General features: G+C 30.7%; 1 long non-coding RNA gene across 1 annotated transcript; it reads left to right on the top strand.

The window, feature by feature from the left end:
• Window positions 1-1,814: 1,814 nt before the first annotated feature.
• On the top strand, window positions 1,815-2,951 carry LOC144571889 (uncharacterized). The gene is made up of 2 exons (XR_013517606.1): window positions 1,815-2,221; window positions 2,536-2,951. It is a non-coding gene; the product is annotated as an uncharacterized LOC144571889 (long non-coding RNA).
• The last annotated feature ends 8,181 nt before the right edge of the window (window positions 2,952-11,132 follow it).

The following is an 11,132-nucleotide window of genomic DNA, read 5'->3' on the forward strand; positions in this document are numbered from 1 at the left end:
GCGGATTTATTCCGCTCTTCCGAATTTTTATTCGGGGAAGCGGAATTATTCCGCTCTTCCAAATTTTTATTCGGGGACGCGAATTTTTTCCGCGTTTTGGGCATTTTTAAAATTTTCATCAGACCTTGGTTATTTTTATTAAAATATTTTTAAAAATGGGTAAAAATAAAAAATATCGGTTCAAAGGGATACTTTTTCACTATTTACTCTCGACTTGGGAGTCAGTTGTCTTATGATGCATATATATATCAAGCGTTCGATTCAGTAAACAAATTCAAGTTATTACTGTACTAAATTCATAGATGACCGGAGAAAGGGGAGGTAGTACAATTGGCTAGGAAAATGTCTTAGAGTTATTATACTCAAAGGTTGAGAGTTCGATTCCTCCTCACAAACCTTGGTAGCTACTATTAAGTTTTCAAAAAAAAAAATTCATAGATGACCGAGGTTCAACTTGAAGTCCTGTGCACATTTAGAAAGATTTATTGCGCTGCTAACTTCCAATAACAGTTTTCCTTGAGAGTTCAGGAACTTATCTTCCAAAGATATTTCAGACCAGAACACTTTGATTCTCAAAACTTCTAAATATCAATTAACCATCGACTCCTAAGCACAAGGCATTTTTTTTTTGTTTTTTTCAAGTGATCCCTTTTTTGTTTCTTATTCTGCAAGAAGTACCTACACAGAAAATTATACATATACGGAGCAAGATTCTCTAACTAGTGAGATCATTTTGTGAGGATCACTAGTACGTATGTGGATTTCTCATCCCGATATATTTTTAAAATCAAGGTTCTAAATAGCACGTATGCTAGTGTTTTTGGACCATATAAGTTATGGCGTTACATGGACATAGTGATGTTTTTTTAACCGTTATACTATGACGCGATAAACGTTATTTTAAACCTTTGTTCAAAATCATCGTAGGCTCATTTATGTGCATTATTCATTCTTATATCACCTTTCTAAATTTACTTAGAAGTCACCAATATAATGTATATGCATGATTGAGTCTATGGTACTATGCATAGCACATATTAGCACACGCTATGGACTCAAATCCTTTTGTTTGAAAGTTGTAACGATTGATCCGAACCATTCAACATGGTTTCCATATGAATATATATGATCAAATTAGGAACAATTGTAGATCAAGATCATTAATGGAAGAGAATAAATAATTATAAGAATGTGAACATTAAGTTTAATTAGGTATCAACCGACTGGACGCTGATAAGCGAATGCATGGTTCGGGTATATATAGTGCAGTACCATTCAGGTAGTGACTGAATGTAAAGTTCTTCGATGTTCTCTTTCACCAAATTATTATGTATTAACTGGCTGTTTGTGGTTAAAAGAACCGGTTACTTTGTAACTGACAGACGAATGACGCTACTTGACATATATTGTGCATATTATTTGTGTGAAAACAACAACAAAGATATTAGTGCATACAATATTTGTACCGGTATATTAAATATTACAATTGAATTTCTTTACAAAAATAGACAAAAAAATCAAAAAATAAATGCTTAGATTGGTAGATTTTCTGTGCTCATGATTAGATTGGTAGATTGTGAGTCTGCATAATTTCTTGTTGTTAGCACAAATAAGTGTTGTTGAAATATATCAAGGCGAGACAGGGGAATCCAGGGGAGCTTTCATGCTCAAATAAAGTTTGCGCCTGATTTATTCAGATGGAAATACGGTGAGGACAAAGAAATGTCGAAGTAGAGGAGAACAAAGATGACAAAGAGAAGAAAAAAAAAGAGAGAAGAAGATGAGGAAGAAGATCACATGACTGCCAACAGAGAGTTAACTTTGACTGAGATCAATTGAGGAATAGATACAATTCAAGTGAAAAATAAATAAATGAATAATAAATGGCAAGATATATCGGATGCAGAAATTTCAAATGTGTGGGACCAAACAGAGACCAATGACTTGTGGAAATTTTAGCGAAGAAAGGACCTAGTTTTAATAAAGATGAATTAATGAAAAAAAACATAGGTACATATGCGAAATTTCACCCGGGTCTATATATATTGGAATCATTTGGGTGGTTATGTACCACTCTTACAAAGAAAACAATTGCAAGCGGTATTCCAAATGGCAATAAAAGCTCCTCCAATGCTCTGTATCATTATCTTCCTACTTTTTAGCACCTCTCTCGTTTTCCCTACTGCAGAGGGCACTCGAATCCTAGAAGAAAGCAAGGCTGGTGGTAATCTTTCTCTTTCCCTGTTGTGGTGGAGTAGTTTTTTTTTTTTTGATTGAAATCTTGGCAGCAGCTGCCAAGTTAGAATTGTTGCGTGGTCAAGTTTTAAACTCTGTGAGCCAAAATTTTGAATTTAATTACTCCTACAAGTATATTTTTCGATACATGTAAAAAAGGATGTGTACTGTTGGCAAACTACCTAATTAATGTTTATATATGGTTTGCATTTGTACATGAGATTAGAGTTCAACTATAATTAACATCACTCAATTAATGACATATTATTTCTTTTTCATTTTATATTTTGCATGATACAGGTATCTCGTAAGGTAACCCTAACAACCCTAACAGGCCCGTAGTAACCACACCGCCTGGCCAACCATACACACGTCCGGCTCCACGCTGCGGTATATACAACCATTGCACTCCTCCTGAAGCAAACCCATAGAAGATTAATCAACAATATTTAGACGGAAGAGTTGAAGAACGTATGTATGCGTATAGGCCTTCAAATGAAACTTATATATGTAACATGGATAAATAAAGAGGTGATATTGTGATGTGTACACTACACTCATATATGTCTTTGTGCTGCCTGAATAAATTACTGCGTTTTGATAATAAATTGAGTGGTGACATTAATATGATTCATGATCCTGATACTATTGGAAATAATCCTCTGTAATAAATATTGATTTATCTTCTTATGGTAACATGACCATTTATAATTGAATGGGGTTTATAAACTTGGCTCCAATGGATCACGATTCCACAACGAATATACCTATTGATCTCCCTATAATATGTCCTCATATGGACCGAATAACAAAAAATGAAAATTAATAAGATTGCATAAACCATCTCACATCTCACCCACTCCAATCAAATCTCTTTTGCCAAGCAGCTCAACACTTTTGGTACCACGTACCACTCCCTTCAAGTCTCTTATGCCAAGCAGTTCAACACTGCCGTGTACCGCAATCAAATGAAAATGATACCCCTTTCCCCTTTTGGGTTCCTATAGGCTATTAGGAATCACAGATTTATTTCCTATTAGGAATGGGCTTCCAAGCACGTGATATCTGAGGATTTTCGATTCTAATTAATTAGTCACGAACGATTCATGAAATGCGCACCCCCATTAACAGAGACTCTGTTCATTGGCAGATGTTAGGATTTATATTTAATATTGTAACTTCTTTTCAATGTCCAGTAAATATTATCTTTCCTTGGTTAATAAAATATAAATAGACCGTGGCCTACTTTTTTACAAATATAATAGAGAGAATATAACATGTGCTTCCTTATGCATCTATTTAATTTTCAAGAAGGTTAGAAAACTAGTTCCTGTCCTATTAAAGAATAAAGGGTGTCGTTAAATATCGGATATATATATGTTGGGTGGATGTGTTTGATATCTATATGGCTATACCTATCTAAATAAAATTATTCTTATACAAATCTTATGCTTGTTTGTTAAATATCAATATCTAATTAAAATTATTCTTATCCTTATTTGTTAAATATCATATTATTTATTTGTTTATTTGTTGAGGGACTTGTGAGGGCTTCTTTATTGTGTCTTCACATTTAAAAATTTATACTTAAACTATTTATAAATTAAGGGTCAAAACCTTTTATGATATACTTTCTTTATTTGTTTAGCTATAAGTGTAATAGTGAACAAATAAAATTTAAAATAATTTTCTATTTCGTACGATTTCGGTCGTCTTAAAATAAAAGTGGAAGAATAAAAGAGTATTTATTTAGAGGAGGGTTCAAATGCCTCCATTTTTTGTGCCTCCATCATATCTTCATTTTTTAAAACTTTAATAATTCAAGATTTAAAACTTAAAAGTCAAAATAAAACCGTTAGATGTGATCTATGTTATTTTCTCTATGTGCTCATAAAAAATTATCACATTTCAATTTTGTTTTTATGTGAATCAATAAATTCAAAAATCAACGTCTAGAAATCATCCAAATTAGTGCATTTTTTACAAGCTCTTGATGACAATCAAAATAAAATTGAAATGTCATAATTTTTTACATGTGCATAGATAAAATGATGTAGATCATATCCAACGGTTTAATTTTAATTTTTAAGTTTTAAATTATTAAAGTTTTAAAAAATGGAGGCATGGTGGAGGTACAAAAAATGGAGGCATTTGAACTCTCCTCATTTATAAATGAGTCAATTTCATCTCATAAACTATTAATTTCGTCACTCCATGAAATAAAGAATTGACTCATAAGAATGTAGAGGAATCTACAAAAACATGAATTTGACTGTAAAAGTTCAAACTCAATTCACTTTTTTTTTTCCCTCTACAATTCCACTTAATTTCTTTGTTGTTCAGTTAGAATAGAATCTTTATTCCAATCTATATTCCCCTTTTTCATATTTACATTAAAGGGACATTCCGACACGAGAAAGTAATATAAAATATAATACAAAAACATCGCACTGGCCTTTGATAGGTTTGATAGTAAAAAAAAAAGCTATAAATCCTCTATGAATTTAGCACAGTAATAACTTTAAATCCGACCCGTTGATGTAAAAACTTTTCTGATTGCATTACAATACTTTTTTTTTATTGTTAATACAATTGTCAGTACGTAGGCATTTAATTATGTCACTGAACTTCAAAAATTAGCCGACATTTTTATTTTTACCCCATTAAAAATCATTTTAATAATAATAACCAAAGTTTAACAACAATTTTAAAAATATCCCACCCGTGTAAATTTTTCACGGGCTGGAATTTTAATTCCTTTTTTTTTTTATAAAACAGAAATTTGTTTTTATTTTTTATTTTTTGTATTGAAATATTAGAAATGTTGGATATATTTCTTTGAAAATAGATGGAATACAATATAATTTGATTTATTAGAAAGACTGTAACAAATAACCCGGATCAATATTTTTCAGGTCGGATTTTTCGCGGCTGTAAGAAAAATTAATATATTTCTGTATGTGTTATTGGAAAAAAAATAAAAATGCTTAAATTCTGAGTTATTGATCCCGGTTCAAAAGTCACTTCTATGTAATCTAGAAAATATTGTGATCCTTCTAGGACATTTAATTTATAAAAAGTTGTATCTATTTTGAGAATTCTTTTTGAATAATAATTATTAAATAACTTAAAGTTTTTATTTTTTTTTCAAAAATAGATACAACTTTCCATAAATTAAATGTCCTAGAAGGATCACAATATTTTCTAGATTATATAGAAGTGACTTTTGAACCGGGATCAATAACTTATAATCTAAGCATTTTTATTTTTTTCCAATTACATATACAGAAATATATTAATTTTTCTTACAGTCGCGAAAAATCCGACCTGGAAAATATTGATCCGGGTTATTTGTTACAGTCTTTCTAATAAATCAAATTATATTGTATTCCATCTATTTTCAAAGAAATATATCCAACATTTCTAATATTTCAATACAAAAAATAAAAAATAAAAACAAATTTCTGTTTTATAAAAAAAAAATGGGAATTAAAATTACAGCCCGTGGAAAATTTCCACGGGTGGAGTATTTTTAAAATTGTTGCTAAACTTTGGTTATTATTATTAAAATAATTTTTTAATGGGGTAAAAATAAAAATGTCGGAAAAATTAGTTAGAGAGGACTGTTAATTTTAGGACTATGTAAATAAATTTTGCTAATCAATACAAATATTAGCTCCACTTGCCAGCTAACCTTAAAATATCTTTGAGTCGGTGTACTAAGCCTTCAATAGATAAGATAGTAAGACAACTGACTCCGAAGTCCAAATAAGTAAACTTATTTTGAATCACCATGAAAAATTGAAATTTCAAGAATTGATTTTTTATTTTTTTAGAGAAAATATTGGAGTCATGCCCTAATTTCTTGTAATTGAAGTTGCAAAGAGTTTTTGTAACAAGTTGGAAATAAAAATTTCAAAAATTAATTCTGTTTCTTTTCAACCCATCATTTTACCAAGTAGACCTGGAGTCAACCGCCACATAGTTCCAAACTTCCAATCTTTATACTTTTCAATAGACTCGCACTCTCCACTTAAATATTCTATTAAAAGACAGAAAATTAAAGTAGATTGTCATCACCTCTTTTCATATCTCTTTTGAGTCATGTACATTATCCTTGACTAATGTTGGAAAATATAGCAGAAGTTGACTTGCATTTGAAACATAGTAGAATCGTAAGAGGTGTCATTGGAGTGATTTGTTTTTTTTTTGTTTTTTTTTTCATGCTTAAATAAAATTTCGGTGCTAAATCCGAACAAACATTGTAGAATTGTAATTAATCTTGCACAATAAGAAGAGAAGTCCAATTTTGCATTTCTAGTGTTAATTTCTTTTTAATTGTTAATTAAGTATTTAAATGAAGTACTTTACCATTTAATTCTGATTTGTTTGATCCATGATATTTGAAATTGGTTTTGGTAAACCGATCAGAATCGTCATGTATGAAAGCGTGAACTCTCTCTAGCTATCTAGTGTCTTATGCCTTCATGACCACATCCATGATGTTATATTGCAGTGTATTAATCCATCTTTGATGTGTAATTACTAGTCATTCACTTGTCATAAACCTGCACAGATACTCAAGAAGAAAACTGTAAAATGCAATGATGTATATTTTGTAAATCTAATCAAACAAATAAGTCGAGGGCTCCCAAAAGCCAACAAAAACCTAAAATTAAAAATTAACTAAATTTATCATTAACCTACTAAAAAAATTGAAAAGAAAAGGAAAAAAACTTACGGATCAGAAGCTTTTGTTCAGGAGAGAGAATGGGTGAGACTGAGAAATAAAATTCTACCTCTGATTGGGTTTATGTAGCAAAATAGAGACTGCAGGGACATTTGGCGGACCCCAGGTTGGGGCCGTAGAGACATATGGTGGCCCCCAGTCTTTGGACCGTCAAATACCTCTGCGGCCTGAGTATTTGTCGAATTACTCCATAATTGGATTGATTTGATTTCTTTTTATGTTATAAATAAAAATTTCGGCGTTAAATACTGTGTATGTTAGGTGGATGTGTTTTGATATCTATACCTATCTAAATAAAATTATTCTTATACAAATCATATGCTTATTTGTTAAATATCAATATCTAATTAAAATTATTCTTATTCTTATTTGTTAAATATCATATTATTTATTTTTGAGGGACTTGAGGCTTTTTTAATTGTGTCTTCACATTTAATAAAATTATACTTCAAACTATTTATAAATTAAGAGTCAAAACCTTATATGATATACTTTCTTTGTGCCTGTTTAGCTATAAGTGGAATAGTGAACAAATACCATTTAAAATAGTACTATTTTGGTCGTTTTAAAATAAAAGTGGACGAATGAAAGAATATTGATAAATGAGTCAATTTCATCTCATAGAAAACAATTCTCTGTTAATTTCATCACTCCATAAAATAGAAAATTGACTCGTGAGAATGTAGAGAAAACTACTTTAAAAATATATATATATATATATATATATATATATATATATATAGAGTACGGCTAACGCGCTTCCTCTAGCATATGGGCCGAAATGCTTCCGGTGGAAATTTGAAATTTCAAAATCCAAAAAGTCGATCTGAACCGTTCATCTCTTTCTCCATATTAATATCTGCTTGGAGACCAAATTTTACATTTTTCTGAAATTTTTTACTATTTATTAAGCCACTTTGAAAATCGCTGATCCAACGGTGGCTTAACAAAACAGTAAAACCATTGGATCAGCGATTTTCAAAGTGGCTTAATAAATAGTAAAAAATTTCAGAAAAATGTAAAATTTGGTCTCCAAGCAGATATTAATATGGAGAAGAAGATGAACGGTTCAGATCGACTTTTTGGATTTTGAAATTTCAACTTTTCACCGGAAGCATTTCGGCCCATATGCTAGAGGAAGCGCGTTAGCCGTACTCTATATATATATATATATATATATGAATTTGACTGTAAAAGTTCAAACTCATTTCCATATTTTTTCTTGTACAATTCCACGTAATTTCTTTCTTGTTCAGTTAGAATGGAATCTTTATTTCAATCTATTATCTTTTTTTTTCATATTTACTTTAATGGGATAATCCAATACCAAAGGTAATATAAAATTTAACCCAAAAACATTCCAATACTTCAAATGGACATTTTTTTTTTTAACCTTTTACAATATTCAAAGAAACTATTTACAGAGTTATAAAAAGAAAATAGAATTGACAAAGTTCTGGAATCTTTTTAATTTATTAGATATGCAGCTAATAATAACAAACCATGGATATGCAACTAATAACTGTGTTCCGGTCTTGGATAGTGCGCAGCTATTAACTGCGTCAACAATAATAATTTTCATTTTCAGAACACATGTCAATTTTGTTTATTATTTTTGAAAATATGGTAACTAATTAATAAGTTCGGGAATAATTGGAGGTGTTTGCATGTGTTTTCTTGTGTATATATAACCGTCAATTTTCTAAAACATTTACTTTTTTACCGGATTTTGGCATCGTTTTGTTAGAATAACACACATTTATTTTAGCACGTCTAATTAATATTAATTTTGTAGCAAATGCTTGGATTTTTTCTAATTTTAAACTAATACTGTCTACAGTATTTACTGTAGTTTTTTACTAATCAATATGATTATTTTTCACATTTCTCCGGTTCATGACATCCAGTCAACGGTCCCACAATTACGATTTAATTCCACTATTTTTCAACAGACTTGCCATGAAGAAGGCCCACTTCTGTAAAAGCAAAAAGAAGAAGAAAAGTAAGAAGTAAATTAGAATAATTCGGAAAAGATGCAAGAGAGAAAAAATTTGTGCTGTCAGACGTGGAATAAACTCAAAATGTATTACTTTGATTCTTTGACCACTTGACTAACATTGGAAATATGTGAGAAACAACAGACAAGGATTCATTTTAATGTTTTGTACCATTGACCTTGACTCTCGTGCGAATGAACTTTTGGCTTTTATCACACGAGACTGGTTAAATATTGATGTTTCTATTGTAGGCTTGCTAATTAATAATATGTCGTAATATTATTCATAATAAGTGCGTAACAAATTATTAGAATTGTTAGAAGTTGATCCACGTTAATTTGGACACCTGGCGAAGGCGAAGGTAGACGAATATTCTAACTAGACCAACATGTTTAGTACACGGAAATTTTCCCATATAAACTTTCGAAATAAATCGTAGTTGAAAATTTTCTTTTATTCTATTGTGGACATTCACAAGAAATTATTTTTAAAAAGCAGTGGATAAATCCACCATAGAAATAAGTTTGACCATGTCCAGATACATAAACAGGTATCTAGAACACAACTGGTATTACATCAGTTTAGTTAGTTGGTTCGAGTTAGGAAAAAGTCAAGAGGTAATGCATTTCTGCCACAATTGAGATAGTTTGGTTCAGTTTGCTTACTCTCTTAGTCTTGCCAATCGCACAGGTTTTCTAGTTGTCCTCAGTGCTGTCACTTGGACACTTTGAAAAAATCGTAATGACATGTGCTTTAATAATGCTCAAGTTAAAACTTTTTTTTTTCACAAAATTATTCAAATCAAAATACTAAGATCTCTAATAAAAAAAAAAAAACCGTGGGGCGCCCCAGCCACGGGCGGTCCGCTTGTGTTTTGGGCCGCCCGTGGGCCTGGCGGTTGGGGCATTTTTAATAAAAAAATTCAATGTAAGATTATTTTTAAAATTAAGTTTTTTTTTAAGGATATTAATAAAAATGGCCGTTCCCATTTATTGCAGCCCCCTATCGTATGGAGAGCACAATTCCTTTTAGTCAGTTAAGTATTTTTTTTTTTTTGAAAAGTAGCAGAGATATCCACTAGTTTTATATACAAACTAAAATGTCTGACATGATATTAAAAAAAAAAAAACTAATATCAAACACACACAGAGTATTACAAATATTATAAAATAATACTAATCTGAAAAGCAGAAAACTAGCTATATCTAAAATACCAGTAAAACAGACAACTTAGAAAATCGATAACAAGCTAACAAGAAACAAATCAAGTAAAGAACTAATAATCAAGCTAATTCCTCTCAATTAACTTGATCCTCTTCACTCTGTTATTCTTCAAACATTGGATTTTGGTGCCAGCTCAAGAATCCTGCAAATTAGTTTCCTCTATGGAATTCTCCCTACCTATTGACAACAGAAGGTCCACCACCTGTGCTGTGTTTGGACTGCCGGCCTCCTCCTCCATTAACATGTCTGGTAAGTCCTTAACATCATAGGGCATCATTAGACTTAATTTAAGAAGGGAATCATTAGTTCTAGATTGACACCAAAAAGTGACTAAAGAAATAATTTTAAGAGTAGAACTAGGGTGTTCTAAGTTCACCAAGTTCCTTAGTGAACTCAAGTCTAAAATCTATTGAATCAGTTTCAAACGACGAATTCGAACAGTTGAAATCCGTCTACTTTACGAGTGATGTGTATACATATAAAAAAAATTGAAATTAATTTTACATAGAGTCAAGTGATCAAAAGACGTTCAAAAAGTGAATGCATTAAATTAATTTATTAACCTTCTAATTTTGACCATTTGACTTTATATTAAATAATTTGAGTGTTTAAATTTTCACATGTAGACGTATCACTCGTAAGGTAGGGTTTCAACGGTTCAGATTCGACATTTGAAGAACACCCTAGTTCTACTCTAATTTTAATAGCTATACTCTTAATTGTTAAAGGGTCAATTAAGTAATTAATACAACAAAAATGCACTCTTAAACTGTAAGGAGTTAAGACTTTTCGCTTATTCTCTGGGTGTTACCAAGAATGAAAAAAAAATATCATGTTCAAAACGACAAACCCAAAGAGTTAACTTTGACTGAGATCAATCGAGGAATAGATACAATTCAAGTGAAAATAAAATAAATGAATAATAG

This window comes from Carex rostrata, chromosome 19 (genome assembly GCF_964058835.1).
Source record: "Carex rostrata chromosome 19, lpCarRost1.2, whole genome shotgun sequence".
Classification (NCBI taxonomy): Eukaryota; Viridiplantae; Streptophyta; class Magnoliopsida; order Poales; family Cyperaceae; genus Carex; species Carex rostrata.